The sequence below is a fragment of the Ornithorhynchus anatinus genome, chromosome 3 (genome assembly GCF_004115215.2).
Source record: "Ornithorhynchus anatinus isolate Pmale09 chromosome 3, mOrnAna1.pri.v4, whole genome shotgun sequence".
Lineage (NCBI taxonomy): Eukaryota > Metazoa > Chordata > Mammalia > Monotremata > Ornithorhynchidae > Ornithorhynchus > Ornithorhynchus anatinus.
In genome coordinates this window covers 131,483,449-131,508,259 of record NC_041730.1, presented here as the reverse complement: position 1 = coordinate 131,508,259, position 24,811 = coordinate 131,483,449, and the positions used below count along the sequence as shown (strand labels likewise).

General features: G+C 44.3%; 1 pseudogene; it reads left to right on the top strand.

The window, feature by feature from the left end:
• The first annotated feature begins 234 nt into the window (after positions 1 to 234).
• On the top strand, positions 235 to 14,186 carry LOC120638003 (annotated as a pseudogene).
• The last annotated feature ends 10,625 nt before the right edge of the window (positions 14,187 to 24,811 follow it).

Genomic DNA, 24,811 nt, shown 5'->3' with positions numbered 1-24,811 from the left:
TTAGACATTTCCCCACCCCTGACAATGGCTCTGCCCCTTGCCATGATCCCACCTCCAATTCTGCCTTGAGCCCTGAGCCCAATCCCAGGCTCACCCCCAACCCCGGTCCTGGCACTGATCCCTGCCACACCCTCGCCCCACCCCTGGCCCGGTCCCATAGAGCGGGGACAAAGAGCAAGATCAGTCTGTGCCCACAGAGAGCGAAGGCCTGCATCTGGCAGATGGTCCTGAGCGATGTGCCGGGCGGGTGGAGGTGCTTCACGACGGGCGCTGAGGGATGGTCTGCACTCCTGGGACCTGGCGGATGCCCAGGTGGTCTGCCGGCAGCTGGGCTGTGGCGTGGCCCTCGAGGCCACCACCTTCGCTGAGCACAGAGCCGGGACGGGGCCCATCTGGCTGGACAAGCTGGGCTGCGCGGGGAACGAGTCTCACCTCTGGCAGTGCCCCTCCGCGGGCTGGGGCCGGCACGACTGCCAACACAAGGAGGACATCAGCGTTCTCTGCTCAGGCAAGTTCTGCGGCTCTTGGGGATCATCTCCGCGTGGTGCGAGAAGAGGGGCGGTGGGCACCAACAGGGCAGTTGTTCTATACTTCCTATTCATTCATTCATTTATTCAACTATATTTATTGAGCGCTTACTGTGAACAGAGAACTGTACTAAGTGCTTGAAAAGTACAATTCAGCAACAAATAGAGACAATCCCTACCCAACCATGGGCTCCCAGTCTAGAAAGGGGGAGACAGACAACGAAACAAAGCAAAACATGTAGACAGACATCAGTAGCATTCTATGTGCCAAACATTATGATAAATGCTGAAGCAGAAACAACACAAGCCAATAGGATTCAATCAGTTAACCAATAGTGAGAATTGAACAATTACTTTGTGAAGAGCACTATACCAAATGCTCATGAGAGGACAACGCAAAAGAATTAATAGACTCATTCCCTGCCCATAATGAACTTACAGTCTAGAGAGGGAGAGAGATATATAAATAAATAAGTAATTTATGATGGGTACTTAAGTGCTGTAGGGTTGTGGGTCAGATGAATATCAAATGCCTAAATGTCACAGATCCAAGTTTCGTAGCCTACTTAGACAGAAGAGTTTGCAATAGACTGCAAGCCCATCAATGGGCAGGGACTGTCTCTCTCTGTTGCCAATTTGTACATTCCAAGTGCTTAGTACAGTGCTCTGCATATAGCAAGCGCTCAATAAATACTATTGAATGAATGAATGAAAAGAAGTCTTAATTGGGGAAGGCTTCTTGGAGCACATGAGGCTCACTTTCTGAGGGAGACAGAGAATAAGTATTATAACCCATTTTACAGATGAGGAAACTGAGACCTAGAGACATTAAGTGGCTTGCTCAAGGTCACACAGCAGGCAGATCTTAGAGGTAGAACTAGAACTCAGATCTCCTGACTCTCAGGCCCGTGCTCCTTCCACTAGGCCCCATTGCTTCAATCTTTGGGTTTTGGCCCCTGAGCCGACACAGTTCTCAGTTCCATTATTCATTTATTTAATCATATTTATCGACCACTTACCTTGTGCAGAGCACTGTACTAAGCTCTTGAGAGAGTACAAGAGGACAATAATCGGATACATTCCCTGCCCACATTGAGCTCACAGTCGTTTCTTTCTCCCCGGAGTTCACAAATGTGCGGCTCACTGGCGGTTCCTGAGCCTGTACTGGGCGGCTGGAGGTTTTCTACAACGGGACATAGGGAAGCGTGTGCCATAATTCCCTGACGAATGTCTCCCTCACCGTGATATGCAAACAACTGCGATGTGAAGCCCAGGGACAGCTGTTGCCCACACCGGAATCGGATACGGAATCCAGGCTGACCTGGGTGGACCACATCGAATGCCGGGAGGAGCACCAGACGTCTCTGTGGCAGTGTCCCTCTGCACCTTGGCATCCACACTCGTGCCTCAGTTCGGAAGAAGCCTGGATCACTTGTGAAGGTGATGGCCTTGTCGATCTATAACCTCTGGCCTTGATTTGCAATATACCATGAGAGTGAAAGCAGCTTGTGGGCAGGGTTGGCACTAGCCAATTTCAATGCCACTCTTAGTTAGAGGGTTCCTTAGCTTTGAAACAACTCTGTAAACTCTGGTTTCCTTAGTTAGAAGTTAAAACCTTTCCAGCTGCAGCCTCTGGATGGCAGAGACAGCTCTGGCTTATGCACATCTCTAAGGATCAATTTAAATGGCACCTATATATCATAGATAATGGCAGACCTCAAACGTGTTAATGCGGGATGCTTTATTGCTCAGTGGGATGTGAAGGCTTGTCTTGTCTTACGCCGTCGAGTTGTTTCCGACCCATAGCGACACTATGGACACATCTCTCCCAGAACGCCCCGCTGTCCGTCTGCAATCGTTCTGGTAGTGGATCCATAGAGTTTTCTTGGTCAAAATCCGGAAGTGGTTTACCACTGCCTCCTTCCACACAGTAAACTTGAGTCTCTGCCCTCAACTCTCTCCCAAGCTACTGCTGCCCAGCCCGGGTGAGTTTTGACTTGTAGCAGATTGCCTTCCACTTGCTAATCACTTTCCAAGCTAGGAATGGCATGGACAGGCCTCTGCTTAACTCTCCCTCCCATAGCAGAGACTGGTAGAGGACTGGAAACTTTCCAGGTGCGACCGTGAGAGGGGAATGTGAAGGCTAATATCTGAAAATTACATTTACCTATATATTCATATCTCAAACAACTATTAAAAGCTACTAACATTTTCAACTATTAAAAGCTACTAACATTTTTTGTATACATTTATGGTGGTGAGTGGGCAGCTATAGTGATTTTCTTCAGTGATTTTAATATGATTGTCAACCTTTTGTATCTTGGGAACATATCAGTGCACTTTAGGGATTTTTAGCTTAATGTATAATTTCTCAGTGGGGTTTAATGGTACTCTGCTAAAATATTTCAAAAAATGCTAGCCTTGCTTTATGTGCTAATGCTAATGCTAATGTAACAACATTCACCATCTTTCTGAGATTGGGAGTAGTGGCGATTAAGGGTACTCTGATAATCTAAAAGGGTAGCAGTTGATATTTCTATCCAGCATCATTGACTACAGTAACTCCCCTTCTCTTTATCTTCTCAGAAGAGGCAGATGAAATAAATGAGAGGCCTGAAGAGACCCTTAAATGCTTAGTCTTCAATAACTGCACAGGTATGACCCATCTCTCCTCTCTTCTCACTCCAATCTGCCTCTTTCTTCCTCCCTCTTTTTCCTTCTCCCTCTTCCTTTCCTTTTCTCTCTTCCTCTCTCTTTTCCATTTCCTTCTTTCTCTTCCTCCCCCCCAACACTCCCTTTTCTCTCTCCCTTTTCCTCTCCCTCTTCCTTTTCTTCCCCCCTCCCTCCTTCTCCAATTCCTTCTCCATTTCCTTCTTTCTCTCCTTTATCTCTCCCTATCTCTCTCTCTCATTTTTTTTCTCTCTCTCTCTGCCTCTCTGTCTCGCCCACTATTCCTGTCTTTGTCCTACCCCTCTCTGCCCCCTCATTGCCCCTGGAGGTGCGGATGAGACGGATGGGGTTGTGGTTTCCAGCATAGGAGAAGGTGCATGTGCGGGGCGGCGAGGACGGCTGCTCGGGGCGCGTGGAGGTGTGGCATGGTGGGTCCTGGGGCACAGTGTGCGACGATGCCTGGGACCTGGCGGATGCCCACATCGTGTGCAGACAGCTGAGCTGCGGAGCGGCGCTGGCGGCCCCGGGACGGGCGGCCTTTGGTCCAGGGACGGGCACCATCTGGCTGGACAAAGTCCGATGCCGGGGCAGCGAGGCTTCTCTCTAGGACTGTCCGGCCGCCCCCTGGGGCCACACCGACTGCAACCACAAGGAAGATGCTGCTGTCAACTGTTCTGGTCAGTACTGGGAGTCAGCCAGGGAAGAATATGAGAACCACTGAGAGGAAGTTTTGTCTTGCTGGGAGAGAGTGGGATTGAACTGAGATGATGACTAGGTCCTGGTTAGAGAGAGGCCAACCTTATCGGCTCATGGCAGAGGGCACCACTGTCCCATCAACACCCAAGTCCCTGGTGATCCATGCCCTCCATCATGCCCCAAAACCCATGTGACCTGGGTTTCCTTACCAAGATCATAATTTAGCAACAGAGACGATATCCTACATGGAAGCATCCCCAAAAATCCCTGCAGCAAAGTTTCCTGACTCCTTGAGTCTTCAATGGCTCTTTTCTTTCCTGCCAAACCCACCTCAACTGTTCTCTGGTGAGAAAAGAAATTTTTCCATCCATATTGCCACCCATTCCCATTGCCATGCCACCTGTTTGAGACATTTAACTTCCTCTTAAAACCCCATGATCCACTTTCCCCACCATTTCATGACCCTAGTAATCTTGACAGAATTGAAGTCATTAGGCCTGATCTCCCTAAATCTCCTGAGATCCTCTCCAGTCCCTCCCATGCCCCACCCCTTCTTCAACTCTCCCATCTTTCCCTGTAGTATCTGAAGAGACTTCCTGTCTCCTCTCAAAATCAATGCCCTCCACTTATGCCTCTGATCCCAGACCTTTGCACCTTATTAAAACTCTTGCCTCTTCCTTTCTTTCCTCTCTGACTGCTACTCTTTCAATCATTCACTTTCCAATGGATTCTTCCCCACTGCTTTCAAACATGCTCATGTCTCCCCACCCTAAAAAAAAAACTTCCCTTAGCCCCATGAGTCCCTCTAGTAATTGTCCCCTCTCACTCAGCATTCCTCTCCCAACTTCTTGAGTGAATTGCCTACACCTTCCTCTCCTCTCTTCCAATTTTCTCCTGGAACCCTTTCAAGTTGGCTTCCATTTCCCTTACTCCATAGAAACTGCCTTCTCAAAGGTCACCAATCAACTCCTTGTTGCCATGTCCTCTACTCCATGCTAGTCCTCCTCAACTTCTTAGCTCCCTTGGAAACTGTAGACCACCCCCTTCTAGAAACATTATCAAACCCTGACTTCACTGACACTGTCCTCTCTTGGTTCTCCTATTTCTCTGTCCTCTCATTCTCAGTCTCTTTCACAGACTCCTTCCTCTGCCACCCATCCTCTTGAGTCCCTCAAGGCTCAGTATTGGGTCTCCTTCTATCCTCCATCTTCACCCACTGCCCTGGAGAACTTACTTGCTCCCCTGGCTTCAACCTCCATCTCTGCAGATGATTCCCAAACCTACCTTTCCAGCCCCAACCTCTCCCTAACTCTGCAGTCTTGTCTTTCTTTCCTCCAGCCTTCAGGACATCTCTAATTGTGTGTCCCACTGACACCTTAAACATATTCAAAACAGAACTCATCGTCTTCCCACCCACATCCTGTCTTCCCCATAGCGTTCCCCTCACAGTAGACAGCTCTATTGTCCTCCCTGTCTCACATGCCCATAACCTTGGCATTTATCCTAGACTCATGAGAAGCAGCGTGGCGCAGTGGAAAGAGCACGGGCTTTGGAGTCAGGGCTCATGAGTTCAAATCCCAGCTCTGCCACTTGTCAGCTGTGTGACTGTGGGCAAGTCACTTAACTTCTCCATGCCTCAGTTCCCTCATCTGTAAAATGGGGATTAAGACTGTGAGCCCCACGTGGGACAACCTGATTCCCCTGTGTCTACCCCAGCGCTTAGAACAGTGCTCTGCACATAGTAAGCGCTTAACAAATACCAACATTATTACTCATCTTTCTCATTTAACCCACATAATCAATCAATCACCAAATCATGTTAGTTCTACCTTCAAAACATCCAAAATCAACCCTTTCCTCTGCAAATGAACTGCTACATTGCAGTTCCAAGAGGCTATCCTTTCCCCCCTTGACCTAATGCTTTAACCTTCTTGTGGATCACCCTGCCTCCTGTCTCTCCCCATTCCAGCCCATATTTCACTCTGCTCCCCAGATAACTTTTCTAAAAAAAAATTCAATCCTTTATCTCCCTACTCCTCAAGAAACTCCAATGGCTGCCCATCCACCTCCTCAACAAACAGAAACTCCTTACCATCAGCTTTAAAGCACTCAATCAGCCTGCCCCCTCCTACCTGATCTCACTGATTTCCTATTACAACCCAGCCCACACACCACTCTCTTCTAACACTAACATTGTACTTTGGTCTCGTCTATTTCACTGTGGATCCTTTGCTCATGTCCTTCCACTATTCTGGAACTCATATCCCTTTCATATCTGACAGACCACCGCTCTCCCCATCTTCAAGGCCTTATTAAAAGCACATCTCCTCCAGGCGGTCTTCCCCAATTAAGCCCTTATTTTCTCTACTCCCTCACCTTTTTACATCACACTTGCACTTGTATCTATACCCTTTAGCACTTGATATTCACTCCTCCCACCCTTCCCCGAGCTTCACAGCCCTTATGTACATATCTGTAAATCATTTTCAAGGGTGTTTCTCCCTCTAGACTGTAAACCTTGTGGGCAGAGAACATATCTAACAACTCTGTAGTGCTTTGTACACTGTTCTGCAGACAGTAAGCACTCAATAAATACCAATGATTGATTGACTGATTAATTGGGGGTGACACAAACACACACAGTCACACATGCAAGCATTTTAACTGCCCTCTGGACTCAAAGATGATGCTACTGACAGAGTTTTATCACTGAGTGCCCATATATCAGATCAGATCTCAATTCAAGACTGACCATCTCTTCCACAGAGTAGAATTGTATGATCCCCTCTTGCTTTCCGGGCTTATCCGTTACCCAAAATACCCAGCACTGCCTCTCTTTGTATCATGATAGCTGGCAGGTGGAGCCAATGGCGAAGCTGTGGTAGGAAAAGTTGGAGCAACTAATCTACCAATCTCCCTCCCCGAGTCTCATTCTTCTCATTTCTCTTCCTAGGTGAGAGACAAATGATAACCTCATCACCGGAAACAGGTAACCCTCTCCGATGTGGTTTGTTGTTAACCCCACTGACTTTTCCCCTGCTTTGAAAGCAAGGAGACTCGCTCGCTAATCCATGAGTTACAACAGGCAAGTCAGTGAGGGCAGAGATGAATGATAATAATTAACAATAATGAAAATCATTATCATGCTTCTTATGTGCCAAAGCAAATAATGCTTCCTATGTGTCAAACACTGTTCTGAGCACTGGGATAGACACAAGCTAATCAGGTTGGAAACAGTCCCTCTCCCACATAATGATGATGATGATGATGATGATGGTATTTGTTAAGTGCTTACTATGTCCCAGGCTCTGTTCTAAGCGCTGGGGTGGATACAAGCAAATCAAGTTGGACTCAATCTCACAGTCTCAGTCCCACATGGGGCTCATACTCTTAATCACCATTTTCCAGATGAGGAAATTGAGGCCCAGAGAAATTAAGTGATTTGCCCAAGGTCACCTGCAGACAAGTAGCAGAGCCAGAATTAGAACTCATGTCCTTCTGACTCCCAAGCCCAGAGTCTATCCACTAAACCACTCTGTTTTCATGTAGGTTGGACATTTGAGGTCCATTCAGGCCCAAAACCAGCAGATCGCAGGCCCTGTCAGAGCCATGGGCCGCATTTGTACAGGACGCTGCTGGGTGGGTCCCAGCTTGCCCTCTGACCCTGGATGGTCTCATATGGATTTCACTGTGGAGGCAGGAAATGAAGTCTCTGACGGGACCAGGGAGAATGGCATGGGCCTGGATGAGTTTTTCAGAAGTCCAAACCAACCCATGGGCTCTGGAAGTGCAGGACCAGGGACCAATCATTCCTGGTGTCTGATGCAATGAGGAAGACTCTCAGAGAGCTGAATCAACAAGACAAATAGTCTTTGGGTGACATCTCTCCTGAGACGAATCTATTCCCGGTTTGGACCATCCCTGGTGGGCAACGGGCTGTACTAGAGGTCGGCGTCTGTGGTCAGGAGTCCCAGCAGGATCCAGACACATTCCCAGTATTCCCGGGAAGATATAGCTGGTTAGTTCTGGTGGGGTCCATGGATTCGGATCACTGCCTCCTGAGAAGCAGGGTAATCTAATGGAAAGGATGACATGCAAATTTGTGACGTGTTCCATATTTTTATAACTATAATTCTACTTACTTATATTGATACCTGTTTACTTGTTTTGATGTGTGTCTTGCCCCTTCTAGATTGTAAGCCCACTGTGGGCAGGGATTTTCTCTCTTTTTTTGTACTTTCCAGGTGCTTAGTACAGTGCTCTGCGCACAGTAAGTGCTCAATAAATACGATGAAAGTAATTGAATGAACGAATGAAAAAGCAAGGGCCAGGGTGTAGGATGACTTGAGTTCATTTATTTATTAAATCATATTTATTGAGTGCTTACTGTGTGCTGAGGACTGTACCAAGCACTGGGAAAGTTCAATTCAGCAACAGAGACAATCCCTGCCCACCAATGGAAGGAGGGAGATAGACAACAAAACAAAACAGGTAAACAGGCATCAATAGCATCAGTGTAAATAAATGGAATTATATATGTGTGTGTGTATATATATATACATATATATACATCATTAATAAAATAGAGTAATAAATGTGTACATATATACCCAAGTGCTCTGGAGTGGGGAGGGGGATAGAGAAGAGGGAGGGAGTAGGGGAGATGGGGAGGGGAGGAGGAGTTGAGGAAAAGGAGGGCTCAGTCTGGGAAGCCCTCCTGGAGGAGGTGAGCTCTCAGGAGGGCTTTGAAAGGGGGGACATGTGCTTGTTTGGCAGGTGAGGAGGGAGGGCATTCCAGGCCAGAGGTAGCACATGGGCCAGGGGTCAATTGTGGGACAGGCAAAAATGAGGCACAGTGAGGAGGTTAGAGGTGGTAGAGGAGCTGAGTGTGTGGGCTGGGCTGTAGGAGGAGAGAAGGAGTGGGCAAGGAGATGGAGAGCTTTAAAGCCAAGAGTGAGGAGTTTTTGTTTGACATGGAGGTTGATAGGCAACCACTGGAGATTATTGAGAAGGGGGGTCACATGCCCTGAACGTTTCTGTAGAAAGATCTTCTGGGCAGCAGAGTGAAATATAGACTGAAGTGGGGAGAGACAGGTCAGGAGATCAGAAAGGAGGCTGATGCAGTAATCCAGTCGGGTTAGGATGAGGCACTGTACCAACAAGGTAGCAGTTTGGATGGAGAGGAAAGGGCAGATCTTGGCAATGTTGCGAAGGTGAAACTGTTAGGTTTTGGTGATGGATTGGATAAGTGGTTCTAATCCCACCTCTCCCACCTGCCTGCTGAGTGAGCTTTGGTAACTCACTTAACTTCCCTGGGCCTCAGTTTCATGATCTATAAAAAGGGGATTATGTATCTGTTCTCTCTCCTACTTGCACTGAGTGTTCCAGATGGGACAGGGACCATGTCTGACCTTATTATCTTAGATATATCCCAGCATTTAGTACAGTGCTTGGCACATAGAGAATGCTGAACATATACCAGTATTCTTATTATCCTTCTTCTCCTTCTTCTTCTCCTCCTTATCCCCCTCCTCCTCCTTTTCCTTCTCGTCCTACTTATCCTTGTCCTTCTTCTTCTTCTTTCCCTCCTCCTTCTTCTCCTTTTCTTCTTCTTCATCTTTTTTTTCTTTTCTTCATTTTTTTCTTTTCTTCTTTACCCATTCTTCTTCGTCTTCTTTTCTGCTTGAGGGACCATTGAGGGACAGGGTCCGTGTCTAATTCCCACCTGTATACTCTTTCCCAGGGCTTACTACAATGCTCTGCACCCAGTAAATGCTTAATAAATTTTAGGACTACTGTTTCTATTACCAGTGATGATCAGATTGATGCAGTAAATGGAATATAGGATTATCGATCTAAACAAGTACTTAATACCCAAAACAATATCTCCCAACTACGGGAACTTGGGGGAATATGTGTGAACTACTTGAAAAAATTAATGAACTAATGAAAAGCATCATGATGAAGTGGTTAGAGCATGGGTCTGGGAGTCAGAAGGTCATGGGTTCTAATTTTGATTCTGCCACTTTGCTGTGTGACCTTGGGCAAGTCACTTCACTTCTCTGGGGCTATCTCATCTGTAAAATGGGTATTGAGTCTGTGAGTCCCACATGGGATAGGGGCTATGCCCAACCCAATTTGCTTGTATCCTCCCCAGTGCTTAGTATATTGCCTTGCACATAGTAAGCGCTTAACAAATACTGTAATTATTATTATTAATGGGAGATCTTGATTGTTTAGGCATCTCAAAGGACACTGAGTGATCATATTGACGTAGAACCCTTGGCATATTGCACCCTATCCTGCTCATTTTTTTGAAAGAAAATTTCTAAAGGAATCTGATTTTCTTTTTAGTTTTTAGAAAAGATCTGAATGCTCTCCCTGAGGACATCTATGAAGAAATCGTGAGCTACACTGAGGCCAATTACGAGGAGATAGAAGATACCGAAAAGAATCAAATGAGAAAGGACTATGATGAATTTAGGGATACTGAGGATAAGCTGGTGGATGAGGAGGAGAAAGGGGTTGCTTTTTCAGGTCTGTACATTTTTCTTTCTTTCTCAGTGAAATTAATGTTGACCGGTCTTTTGAACAAATTGGCAGTCACGCTGTTAATGAAGTCCAGTTAAAGAATATTTTTCTTTTAATGGCATTTGTTAGGCCCTTATTATGTGCCAGGCACTGTACTAAACACTTGGGTAGAAACAAGCTAATCAGGTTGGACACAGTTCCTGTCCCGCATGGAGCTCAGTCTTAGTCTCTAGACTGAAAGCTCACTGTGGACAGGGAATGTGTCTGTTATATTGTTGTCTATACTCTCCTAAGCTCTTAGTAGAGTGTCCTGCACACAGTAAGTACTCAGTAAATACAATTGATTGATTGAGTAATCCCCATTTTCCAGATGAGGTAACTGAGACCCAGAGGAATGAAGTGATTTGCATAAAGGTCACATAGCAGACAAGTTGGGGATCAGGGATTAGAAACCGGTTCTTTTGAGTCCCAGGCCTGGGCTCAGCCACTAGACCAAGCTATTTCTCAGTGTGAAGATTCTCAGCAGAATCAGCCAGAAGTAGCCAATGAAAGAGCAACTCGCTGCTCCATTTTTTGGAGACCACAGCGATGCTGCCCCGACAAACCACAGCTTTCCCCACCTTCAAAGCCCTCCTAAAATCCTGTAACCTCCCGCAGACTTTCCCTGACAAATCCCCTACATCCTGAAGTGGAGCAACCAAGTGGCTCCTTCTAGCATACTATGCACTTAGACCCATCCTCAGCACTTTTGTAGATTTGTTTATTCAGTTATTTATTTTGATTTATGTATAAAATATGTATAAATATTTTTTCTCTCTCCCCCTCTAGAGCTTCTTGAGGGTAGGGAAGTTAGGTGTCACTTCTTACTTTTGAACTGATCAAACAATCAGTATGGTATATTGCATCCCATGGACATTTGATAAATACTCTTGTTGGTCCAGAATCTAAACCCACTCCCCATTAAATCTGCCCTTGAGGTCTCTGGAGCCAGGACCTTAAGATCAGACCTAGGGGCTCCCCAGCCTCTCGCTCACCCCACTCTTAATCCTTGGCTCAGTACATGACATTCTGTAGCAGAGCTTTATTAGTTGGGCAGCAGACCTGAGAAGCATGTATGAAAAGCACATGACAGCAAAATTTAAGATCTCTTCTCCTCCTCAGTCAATCAATCAATCTGGGCTTCATTCATTAGGTGTTTCCTATGTACAGAGTGCTTTACTAAGCGCTTGGTAGAGTACAATACCATGGCGCTATCAGACACATTCCCTGCCCATACATAGATTCGTTTGTCATCATCTCATCATCTGCCTATGTCCCCTTCACCATTACCCTGGCTCCTCCTCTTCCCCCCCTCCTACATCCCATTCAGCGTTCATGTGTTGGACAATGTCCTTTTTAGGTCACTACTTGTGGGTGGCTCTTGGGGTGACTTTCTTTAGCTGAGGCTTGCCCAGCCCTCCTGCAGCTGCAATTTTCATCTAGCCCAATTCCCTTGTCTGTCCCTCTATCCCATTTTCCCCCATTTCTTAAATGGTATTTCTTAAGCACTCCCTATCTGCCAGGCACTGTACTGAGTGCTGGTTCAGATACAAGCTACGCAGGTTGAACACAGTCCATGTCCCACATGGGGCTCACAGTCTTAATCCTCATTTTACAGATGAGGTAACTTAGGCACAGGGAAATTAAGTGACCTGCCCAAGGTCACACAATAGACAAGTGGTGGAGCCAGGATTAGAACTCAGGTCATTTTTATTTCCAGGCCTCTGCTTTATCAACTAGGCCACACTGCTTCCCCATTACCTCAGTCCCTCCCACACCTACACCATCCAGGAGTGAAATAGGCCAGGGTATTTTTTTTAATGGTATTTGCTAAACATTTACTATGTGCCAGGCACTGTACTAAATGCTGAGGTAGACATAAGAAGGTCAGGTTAGACCTAGTCCCTGACCCCCATAGGGCTCTCAATCCTAAGCCTCATTTTATAGATTTTATTTTTTAGATTTTATAGATGTGGTAACTGAGGGCCAGAGTAGTGAAGCTATTTGCCCAAGATCTCACAAAGTAGACAAGTGGTGGAGTTGGGATTAGAACACAGAGTTCATTTTCTCTTAGGGGAAGCAGCGTGGCTCAGTGGAAAAGTGCTTGGGCTTTGGAGTCAGAGGTCATGAGTTCGACTCCCAGCTCTGCCTCTTGTCAGCGGTGTGACTGTGGGCAAGTCACTTAACTTCTCTGGGCCTCAGTTACCTCATCTGTAAAATGGAGATTAACTTTGAGCCTCACGTGGGACAACCTGATTACCCTGTATCTACTCCAGCGTTTAGAACAGTGCTCTGCACATAGTAGGCGCTTAACAAACAAATATATTATTATTTTCTCCAAGACCCTGAGGATTTCTCTTTTATTCATAATAATAATAATAATAGTAATTGTGAAATGCTAAACATGTGCCAGACACTGTACAAAGCACTGGGGTACATACAAGATAATCAGGTTGGACACAGTCCCTGTCCCACATGGGGTTCAGCCTAAGTATTTCATTATGAACACTCAATAAAAAATAATGATAATAATAATGTTGGTATTTGTTAAGCGCTTACTATGTGCCAAGCACTGTTCTAAGCACTGGGGTAATAATAATAATAATGTTGGTATTTGTTAAGCGCTTACTATGTGCCGAGCACTGTTCTAAGCGCTGGGGTAGACACAGGGGAATCAGGTTGTCCCACGTGGGGCTCACAGTCTTAATCCCCATTTTACAGATGAGGGAACTGAGGCACAGAGAAGTGAAGTGACTTGCCCACAGTCACACAGCCGACAAGTGGCAGAGCTGGGATTCGAACCCAGGAGCCCTGACTCCAAAGCCCGTGCTCTTTCCACTGAGCCACGCTGCTTCTCCACTTCACTTCTCTGTGCCTCAGTTCCCTCATCTGTAAAATGGGGATTAACTGTGAGCCTCACGTGGGACGACCTGACGACCTTGTATCTCATCCATACTGATTGTTTGATCAGTTCAAAAGTGAGAAGTGACACCTAACTTCCCTACCCTCAAGAAGCTCTAAAGGGGGAGAGAGAAAAAATATTTATATATAGAAAAATCAAAATAAATAACTGAATAAACAAATCTACAAAAGTGCCGAGGATGGGTCTAAGTGCATAGTATGCTAGAAGGAGCCACTTGGTTGCTCCACTTCAGGATGTAGGGGATTTGTCAGGGAAAGTCTGCGGGAGGTTACAGGATTTTAGGAGGGCTTTGAAGGTGGGGAAAGCGGTAGATACAAGGTAATCAGGTTGTACCACGTGGGGTTCACAGTCTTCATCCTCATTTCACAGATGAGGCAACTGAGGCACAGAGAAGTTAAGTGATTTGCCCAAAGTCACACAGCTGACAAGTGGCGGAGCGGGGATTAGAACCCATGACCTCTGACTCCCAAGCCTGGACTCTTTCCACTAGGCCACACTGCTTTTCCAATAAATAAATGCTAGTGGTACTACTATTTCTACTATTACTACCATAAGTTAATCAATCAGTTGTATTTTTTGAGCAATTACTGTGTGCAGAGCACTATAAAAGCTCCTTGTGGACAGGGAACATGCCTACCAACTCTGTTGTACTTTACTCTCCCAGGCATTTAATACTTGAATATCACTGACTGATTGACCATGTTTCTTCTAACCATTAATCTTACTTTTATTTTTCAGACTCCTTAAAAAATGAGGCCACTGAAGAAGGTTTTCAGAAAGTCAGTGAGGGAGAATTATGATGATGTCATGATGATGGAGGAGGAGAGGGAGGTAGATGAGGAAGTGGTGGAGGAGGATGCCAAGAAAAAGGCCAATGAATCAGGTGAGCCCAGGAGTCCCGTGGGAGACCACACTGTTTTGTTTCTTCCCTAGTGCTAAGTACAGAGCTGGGCACATAGCAAGCTCTTAACAAATACTACAATTATTATTAATTATTATTATTTTTTGCCAGTGAATATCTTTCAATCCATCAATTGTATTTATTATCATTATTGTTGTTTTTATTGTTAGTCATTTGTATTATTGAGCACTTCCTGTGTGCAGAACACTGTACTAACAGCTTGGGAGAGTACCTTATAAATGTTTCAACAGACACATTCCTTGCCCACAATGAGCATACAGTCTAGAGAGGTAGACAAATGTTAATATCAATACATATTGTTACCGTATTTGTTAAGTGCGCCAAACACTGAAGTAAGCATTGGAGTAGATTAAAGTTAAAGTTAAAGTTAAAGTTAGTTAAAGTTATATTAAGTTAAAGTTATATCTAAGTTAAAGTTAGTCAAAGCCACGTGGGGCTCACAGTTTAAGTAGGAGGGAGAACTGGTATTGCAACCCCATCAATCAATCAATCAGTCATAAAACTCTTAATGGTCTTCAAGGCTCTCCATCATATGGTTCCACTTACCTATTGATCACTTTTATGTCTTGAGTGCTTACTGTGCAGAGCACAGTACTAAGTGATTGGAAAAATTCAATATAACAGAGTAGGTAGACATGCTTCCTGCCCACAACGAGATGAAGGAGGGGTGAGTTACGGGTGCAAATTCAAGTGCAAAGATAAAACAGAAGGGAATGAGAGAAAAGGAAACGAGGGCTTAGTCGGAGAGGGCTGCTTGGAGGACCTATGCTTTCAGTAAGATTTTGAGGGTGGAGAGAGTTGTCGTCTGCCACATAAGAAGTGGGAGGGCATTCCAGGCTAGAGGCAGGATGTGGGTGAGAGGTCGATGGCAAGATAGATGAGATCGAGTTAAAATGAGAAGGTTGGCATTAGAGGAGTGACCTCTGCAGGCTGGGTTGTAGAAGGAGAGTCGGTGAGGTGAGGTAGGAGGGGGCAAGGCGATTGACTGCTTTAAAGCCAATGGAAGGTGTTTCTTTTCGATGTGGAGGTGGATGGGCAACTACGGGAGGTTCTTGAGGAGTTGGGAAGCATGGCCTGAACGTTTCTGTGGAAAAGTAATCTGGGCAACAGAGTGAAGTATGGCCTGGAGTGGAGAGAGACAAGAGGCAGGGAGGTCAACAAGGAGGTTGATGTAGTAATCAAGGCAGGATAAGACAAGTACTTGGATTAACATGGTAGCAGTCTGGATGGCGAGGAAAGGGTGGATTTTAGCAATGCTGTGAAGTTTGAACTCACATAATTTAGTGACACTGAATATGTGTGTTGAATTCATTCATTCAATAGTATTTATTGAGCGCTTACTATTTGCAGAGCACTGTACTAAACTGAGTCATGAACAATGCCAAGGTTATGGGCTTATGAGACAAGAAAGATAGTGGTGCCGTCTAAAGTGATGAGAAAGTCAGAGGGTGGACAGGGTTTAGGTGGGAATATGAGGAGTTCTGTTTTGGACCTCTGAAGTTTTACAGTTGAGAAAATTGAGGCAGAGAAGTTAAATGAGGTACCTAATAGGTAAATGACAGAGACAGGATTAGAACCCAGTTTCTCTGACTCCCAGGTCCATATTCTTTCACTAGACTATGCTGCTTTCCACTGACCACGTTGCTTCTAAGTCCTTACTGTGTGCAAAGCCCAGTGCTAAGCACTTTGAAGAGTACAATACAATGGAGTTGGAAGATTTGTTCCCTCATCAAAAGTACCTTACAGTCTAGAGGAGGAGACAGACATTAAAATAAATTAGGGATATGTAGATCAGTTCTGTGGGACTGAGTGTGGGATGAATATTGAGTGCTTAAAAGGGTACAGATGGGTGCATTCATTCATTCATTCACTTGTATTTATTGAGCACTTAATGTGAGCAGAACTCTGTACTAAGCACTTGATGCAGAAGTGACACACAAGTTGACTGACTATTGCTGTTACAGACAGAGGGGAGAAGGGGAGTAGGAGAAATGAAAGGAAGGGAAAGAGCTCATCCCATAATCCAAATCCCATCACTGGTTTTAAAGGATTAGAAAAGGCATCAACATTCCCTATTCCCTTGTCATGGATCAATGGGAGAGACCATTCCTATTGTTCTGCTAGACTGTAAACTCCTTGTGGGCAGGGAGTGTGCTGACCGACTCTGTTGCACTTTACTCTCACAAACACCTAATAGTGCTCTCTCTGTGCACAGTAAGTACTCAGTAAATGTCACTAATTGATTGATTGATGGATGGATTCCCTGCCTCATTTGCTCTACTTCCTCCCAACCTTTAGTGACTCTGCCAAAGCCGGAGGATGTCCTGGAAAATGAATATGATGAAGCTGGAGAAGTTTCAGCCTTTGACCTTTATGCTGGTTCCCTCCCAAATCATAAGGGACCACAGGGGCACTCTGAAGAAAGAAGCTGGAAGAACAATGTATTGGACAGTAAGTGGGGTTGAAATAATAATTATTATTATGGAATTTGTTAAGCTCTTACTATGCATTATTCATTCAATTATATTTATTAAGCACTTACTGTGTGCAAATCACTGTACTAAGCACTGAGGTAGGTACAAGTAAATCTGGTTAGACACAGTCACTGTGTCATGTGGGGCTCACAGTCTCAAAAACCATTTTCCAGATGAGGGAAATGAGGCACAGAGAAGTGAAGTGACTTGCTCAAGGTTACACAGCAGACAAATTGAGGAGCTGGGATTAGAACCCATGACTTTCTGACTCCCAAGCCTGTGCTCTATCCACTACACCGTGGCCCAAGGAGTCAGTTAAATATTGGATCCACTTTCAGATACTGACACTCTTTTTCAGAATGGAGAGCAAGAGAAAAGAGCCAGTTGCCTTGAGAAAACAGTCTCGTAGCCTGTATTTTCTGAGCTTAGCACACAAAAATCCCCAATCCTCATTTTTACCTAGAAAGAGCTAAGAGAGAGACCTTCAGCTTCAACATCAAAACACTGATGAAGCAATCTGGAATGATCTTTCCCACAGATCTGCTCCTAAATTGAGGAATTTCTGGCATTCAGGCTCATGCACTGGTTGAGAGATTGAGGATTTTCTCCACTCCTTCCCCAGGGTTTGATTCTGCCTTATTAATTAAAGGCCTATGGGGTTCAGAAACATATATAACACATACGAATAGAATAAGATACATATATGAAAAGAGACACAGCTACTGTTATAATCATCTCCAACCCAGTGACATAACATTCATATTCAAGATCTTAGTGTGTGGTTCACTGCACCTAGAAGTCTTTCAATAAATATGACTGCCAGCATTACTAATACAACTGGAATTAAACTCCCTTTTCCAATACCATCTGGCTGAAGAGCCCTTCCAAAATCTCAACAGAAAAAAATCCCTGGCTCTGATGCTTTTCATTTCATTAGAAACACTTCCCCGATGACAGAATTCAATATGGAAATAGAGCAAGATTACACTGGCAAGACACAGAATTGTCACAAACAATAATTGTGGTATTTATTAAGTGCTTACTATGTGCCAGGCACTGTGCTAAGCACTGGGGTACAAGGTAATTGGGTTGGACACAGTCCGTGTTCCACATGGGGCTCATAGTTTTAATCCCTATTTTACAGATAAGGTAAGGGAAGTCCAGAGAAGTGAAGTATTTGTCCAAGGTCGCATGACAGACGAGTGGCAAGATTAGAACCCTGGTTCTTCTGACTCCCAGGCTCATGCTCTAACCACTAAGCCACACTGTTTCCAGAGTCAAGGCGAAAGATACTGTCCTGGGAAAAGGGTGACTGTAAATAAAATGGAGATTGAAGGAGAAATGCTTTTACTTTGCTATTTTCAGAGTGCACTTTGCTCCCCTTGAGAGGAGGCTCTGTTTTAGGATTGGAAGAAGGGAGCTATGATGATATCGATTTCAGCATCATGGAGAATTAACCGTCAAATCCAAGTTTGAAGGCAGCATTCTTGTCAGTTATGCATATTCTGCAGCTTTTCTGTGGTCTAGTTGTTTCTTGCTTTAATGTTTTAGCCTGGCATATAAATAAAGATTTTGAAAGAAAAATCTGTTTTTCTTCCTCAGTAAGATATGTCTCTATCCTTCACAAAGGAGAAACGGTGCATTGAAACTCTCAACTACCTCCATATTTCTCTTGGCATCAAATTAAACCTCCTCTCAATTGTCTTCAAGGCTCTCCATCATCTGAGTCCCCATCACCTACCAGTCAATCAGATTTATTGAGTGCTTACTGAGTGCAGAACACTGTACCAAGTGCTTGGAAGATACAATATGACAGAGTTAGTAGACATGTTCCCTGGCTATGAGGAGCTTCCAGTCTAGAGTGGGGAGAACATTCTAGAGACCTACCTGCTCTCTTCATCTGCTATTTCCCAACTCACTGGCTTTGCTCCTCCTAAGCCGGGTGTACATGTCATAGAGAATCCTGCTAAAAACCACTCTGGACAGCATTTTCCAGAGAGGGAAGCTAAGTGGAAGTTCTTGGTTGGCCACAAAGATTGAAACCGTGGAGGCCAAAACAGCTCCACATAGAAAGCGCTCAATAAATACGATTAACTAACTGTTTGATGATTACAACAGGAGAAATACCAGTTGTACTTACTGTGTTCACTGGGTGTGATGCACTGTACTATGCACTTGGGAAAGTACAACGTAGAAGTGACATGTTCCCTGCCAACAAGGAGCGTGCACATTGATGGGGGGAAGACAGACATACACACATTTGCAATTAGAATGATCAAAATAAATAACTGAATATACAATCGAATAAATAGTTTCTTTCAAGCCATCTCACTGTGTCTTTACCACCACTTATCTTTCACTTGTACCCTCCCTCTTGCCTAGAACTCCCTCTCTCTTCATATCTGGTGGATCACTGTTCCCCCAGCCTTCAAGGTCCCTCTGAAATCACATCACCTGTAGGATTAATCTTTCATCTGCCTATCTAATATTTCCCACAACTGCCATTTCAGCACTTCCATATCACCTAAGCACTTGGATACTCATTCCCTCCCTTTGCACTTAAACGCATATCTTTACATTTTATCATTTCCTCCTGTTTACAATTTATTTCAGTGTCTGCCTCCCCTTCTAGTTTGCAAACTTCTTGAGGGCAGAGATCGTATCTACTAACTCACTTGTACTCTCCCAAATAGCACAGCATCTGCACACAGAAGAGGCTCAATAAACACTACTGATTGCTTGATAAACATATATACACAATTGCTGAGAATGGGTATAAATAGACTCTAGAAGGGCTAGAAATGTATGGTGAGTTTATACATTTTGGTTTTAGGGGATTATGTGGGGAAGGCTTGTAAGAGAAAGTAGACTGTAAGTGGACTGGGGAAGATCTGGGGTTTAAGGGATTTAGGAGAGAGAGAATCAGTGTTAACAAGCAGACAGAGGCAGGAGAATGGACAGTGAACTACTGTAAAGAGATTAATGTGGGAGGAAAAAAGTGAGTGAGTTGGAGAGTGGCAAGGGAAAAGAGCAGAAATGTATGATAGGGAGAGATGGCGGAACATTATGGAACCAATTGGGAATAATCTGGGCTTAATGCAGGAGTTGGGAAGACAGTGTAGGGTTTCGAGGAGAGTGGGGATGAGTGAGTATCATGCAATTGCTTCAAGATGATTTGTGCACCAGCATGAAGTAAAGATGGGAGCTGGGAATCTGGAGGCCAGAAGACGAGTGAGGAACTTGACACTTGCTTTAAAAATCCTTTTTCTTCACATGAAAAGTTTCCAGCTATGGTGCCTCCTCCCTTGTCTACTTCTACCTCTCGTCAGCATTCAATCGGCATTTATTAATTCCCTCTCTGAACTCATCTTCTCTGGAAAGATATTCTTGTAACCTGTCCTGTGCAAACTAAGGAAAGTTCTGATTGATAGAAGTTCCTCTGCTAGACTACATGCTCCTTGAAGACAGGGATCATGTCCATCAGAATCTAATATACTGAACTCTCCCAAGCGCTCTGTACAAAGTAAGCACTTAATAAATACCATGGACTGATTGATTATCACTCTCCTCTTCTCAGTAGTGTGGAAAGCTGCCCTTCTTCTAAGCATAATCAATCAATGGTATTTATTGAGCACTTACTACATGCAGAGCACTCTGTTAAGTGCTTGGGAGAGTACAGTACAACAGAATTAGCAGACATGCTCCCTGTCCATAATGAGCTTACAGTCTAGAGGGGGAGACTATTAATTATTGACTATTAATTATCAATTAATAATTTATCATACGTAGCAGCGTGGCTCAGTGGAAAGAGCATGGGCTTTGGAGTCAGGGCTCATGAGTTCGAATCCCAGCTCTGCCACTTGTCGGCTGTGTGACTGTGGGCAAGTCACTTAACTTCTCTGTGCCTCAGTTCCCTCATCTGTAAAATGGGGATTAAGACCGTGAGCCCCACGTGGGACAACCTGATTCCCCTATGTCTACCCCAGCGCTTAGAACAGTGCTCGGCACATAGTAAGCGCTTAACAAATACCAACATTATTAGATATGGACTCAAGTGCTATAGGGTTGGGGAGGGGGAAAAATCAAATTTCTAAAGTTTCCAGATCCAAGGGCAAGGAAAAGTGAAATATGAAAAGATTCTGAGAGAGCCTTTGGAGAGGGGGAAGGTGCTACGAAACGAAAAAGTTGAAGAAGGATTTGTTCACAGTGATCACTGTTTCATTTGTGGAAACACAGGGATTGAGTCAAAATACTCATTCAGAAAATGGTCTTAAACCTCACTTTGAAATTTCTCCCAAATGCTCTAGCAATTTACACTTACTGTAATTCTCCAAGTCATTGTAGACTTAATTCAGTCTCTGCTAAAAGTCCCATTGACACATTTAGGAGTCTTCAGACATGTAAATAGTGAGACTTTTTAGTACAAAGTCATCATTATTGCTTTGAAGAGGAAGGTTTCTGATTTCTAACTGGGTGGTTCTGAAGGTGGCGTTAGCATGCTTTGCATGTTCTCTTCTTAGTTAAATAAAAATATGCATTTTCATAAAACCAGGCAGTTTGTTTGAACTCTGACATACTGCTTCCAGAGGATTTTTAGATTCATTTAGTTCCTATTTGTTTTAAGTAATCACTAGTACAAGTACCACAAAACCTCCTAGCCCATCAGCCTCCAATCTTTCAGTGAATCTGTGTGATTTATCTATCAAGGGAAATGACAGGAATCGGGTTAGTGCGGTTTTTGTCTTCAAATTAGGCTAAGGTTTTCACTAGAAGCTGACTTTCAGGCAACATTTTTATGCCATTTTTTCTAACAAACAACAAACGCTCTGTTTCTGTAGAATTACTTCACAGTAAGTCCTCAAATCAGCTAATACTCAGATAAGTGCCTGCAGGCACTTTCCATGAGAAAACCAAAGCAAAATAATCTAATCGGGAAAAATAAGTAATTAATAAAAATTGAAATCATCTTGGGAGTGGAGGGGGCGGTGATGGACACATGGAAATGATGTATCTCCCATTTGAAGGCTTGTCTGGGGATGGGAGAGGAAAAAACAAAGGAAGCAGACACCTGATCTTTCATAGAAAACTACTCAGGAAGGTGAGAAAAAGACCAACATCTTTAGAATCTGTCCTTTCCACTACTCCATGCTGCTTCAACAAAGAGATTTGCCCCAACTAAGCTCTCATTTCCTCTACTCCCTTTTTCTTCTGCATCATCCTGGCATTTGGATTTGCACCCTTTATCCACAAGAAGCAGCACAGCATATGGATAGAGCACAGGCCTGGGAGTCAGAAAGTCATGGGCTCTAATCCTGACATCTCCCTTGTCTGCTGTGGGATCTTGGGCAAATCACTTAACTTCTCTCTGTCTCAGTTACCTCTTCTATAAAATAAGGATTGAGACGGTGTGTCCCATTTGGGACAGGGACTGTGTCCAACTCTATTAACTTGTATCCACTCCAGAGTCTGGCACACAGTAAGTGCTTAAGAAATATCATAATTATTATCATTTTCCCATCCTTGACCTCAGAGCACCGACTCCACCACTTGTCAGCTGTGTGACTTTGGGCAAGTCACTTAACTTCTCTGTGCCTCGGTTACCTCATCTGTAAAATGGGGATCAAAACTGTGAGCCCCACATGAGACATCCTGATTACATTGTATCTATCTTGGAGAAGCAGCATGGCTCAGTGGAAAGAGCACGGGCTTTGGAGTCAGGGCTCATGAGTTCGAATCCCAGCTCTGCCACTTGTCGGCTGTGTGACTGTGGGCAAGTCACTTAACTTTTCTGTGCCTCAGTTCCCTCATCTGTAAAATGGGGATTAAGATTGTGAGCCCCACGTGGGACAACCTGATTCCCCTATGTCTACCCCAGCGCTTAGAACAGTGCTCGGCACATAGTAAGCGCTTAACAAATACCAACATTATTATTATTATTATTATTACCCCAGAGCTTAGAACAGTGTTTTGCAGATAGGAAGTGCTTAACAAGTGCCGTTATTATTATATGTGTCATTCATTTATTTATATTAATATCTGTTTCTCATTCTAGGCTGTAAACTCTGTGAGGGCAGGGAATGTGTCTGTTTATTGTTGTTTTGTACTCTCCCAAGTGCTTAGTAGAATGCTCAGCACATAGTAAGGACTCACTATGATTGACTGACAATTGAATGATTCATGTCCACATCCCCAATTTTTTTATTTATATTAAAGTCTGTCTCCACCTCTAGACTGGAAACTCCTGATGGGCCAGGAATATGTCTACCGACTCTGTTATATTATACTTTTCAAGCATTTATTACATTGTTCTTCACACAGTAAGCATTCAGTAATGCAACTGATTGATTGGCTCATAATACTAATGAATAATTATGCTTACTATGTGCACTGTTCTAAGCATTGGGGTAGACACAAGTCAATCAGGTTGGACCAAAAAATGCAAAAGACCCATCTTCCCTGAAAGATGAATCTTCATTCTTTAATGTCGGTATTTGCACATGAAGTACCGAAGGGAAGGAAAGAGCTCACAGGGGATTTCTGTGAGGGGGGAGTATGAGTCACACTGGCTCAACTTTTCATTTTGTTTTAAATTGAATTCATTCATTCAACAGTATTTATTGAACGCTTACTATGTCCAGAGCACAGTACTAAGCGCTTGGAATGTACAATTGGGCAACTAATAGAGACAATCGCTGCCCAATGATGGGCTGGAAAAATACAGGATCTCATTTGACGATTCAAGCTTAAAAGTTTAACTAATCATTGGCTTTTAACTACAACGTGAATAGTTTGTCCTTCCTGTAGCTTGGCAGCTTTTCTTGAGAAGCAGCGTGGCTTAGTGAGAAGAGTTCCAGATGGAGAGCCAGGGGAGCTGGATTCTAATATCTGCTCTTCCACTTACTTGCGGTGTGACCTTGAGCAGGTCAGTTAACTTCTCTAGGCCTCAATTTCCTCATCTGTAAAATGTGACTCGAATACCTGTTCTCCCTTCTCCTTAGACTGTGAGGCCCATGTAGGACAGAGATTCTATCAAATCTGTTTGTCCCATATCTACCCCAACTCCTAATACAGTCCTTGGTACATAGTCTGTGCTTAACAAATGCTGTCATTATTATTATTCTTGGGCAGGGTGCTTCTGCTTGACAATACATTTTCCTGTTCGAGAAGCTGCATGGCCTAGCGAAAAAAACAGGGGCCTGAGAGTCAGAGTACCTGAGTTCAAATCCTAGCTCTGCCAATTGCTTGCTTTGTGACCTTAGAGGTCATAGGTTCTAATCTAGGTTCCACCACTTGTCAGCTGTGTGACTTTGGGCAAGTCACTTAACTTCTCTGTGCCTCAGCTACCTCATCTGGAAAATGGGGATTAAAAGATACCTCTCAGCTGAAGCACCTCTTCTTCGCTTTCTTCCTGCCCCAGAACCTGGTGACCGTGGTAGGAATATCCCTCATTTTCCCAGTGATCAGCCTGAATTCCATACTCCCCACTCTTGACTGTGAACTCCTCATATGCAAGGAAAGTGTTTACCAACTCTGCCGAATTCTACTCTCCAAGCACTTAGCACAATGTTCTGCACACAGTCTTGTCTTTTCTTGTCTTATGCCACTGAGTCAATTCTGACCCATAGCTACTTCACGGACACACCTCTCCCAGAATGCCCCACTCTCCATCTTTAATCGTTCTGGTAGTGAATCCAGAGAGTTTTCTTGATAAAAATCCGGAAGTGGTTTACCATTGCCGCCTTCCGCGCAGTCAACTCGAGTCTCCTCCCTCGACTCTCTTCCGTGCCACTACTGCCCAGCATGGGTGAGTTTTGACTCGCTAGCCGCTGCCCACGCTAGGAATGGATTGGACAGGACTCTGCTTGACTCTCCCTCCCGTAAGCAGGACTGGTAGAGGACTGGAAATTCTCCACGTGTGACTCTGAGAGGGACTGTACACAGTAAGCACTCAATAAATACCACTGATTGATTGATTGATCATAGCCCACTTAGGTTCAGATCAAAATTCAATAATAATGATGACATTTGT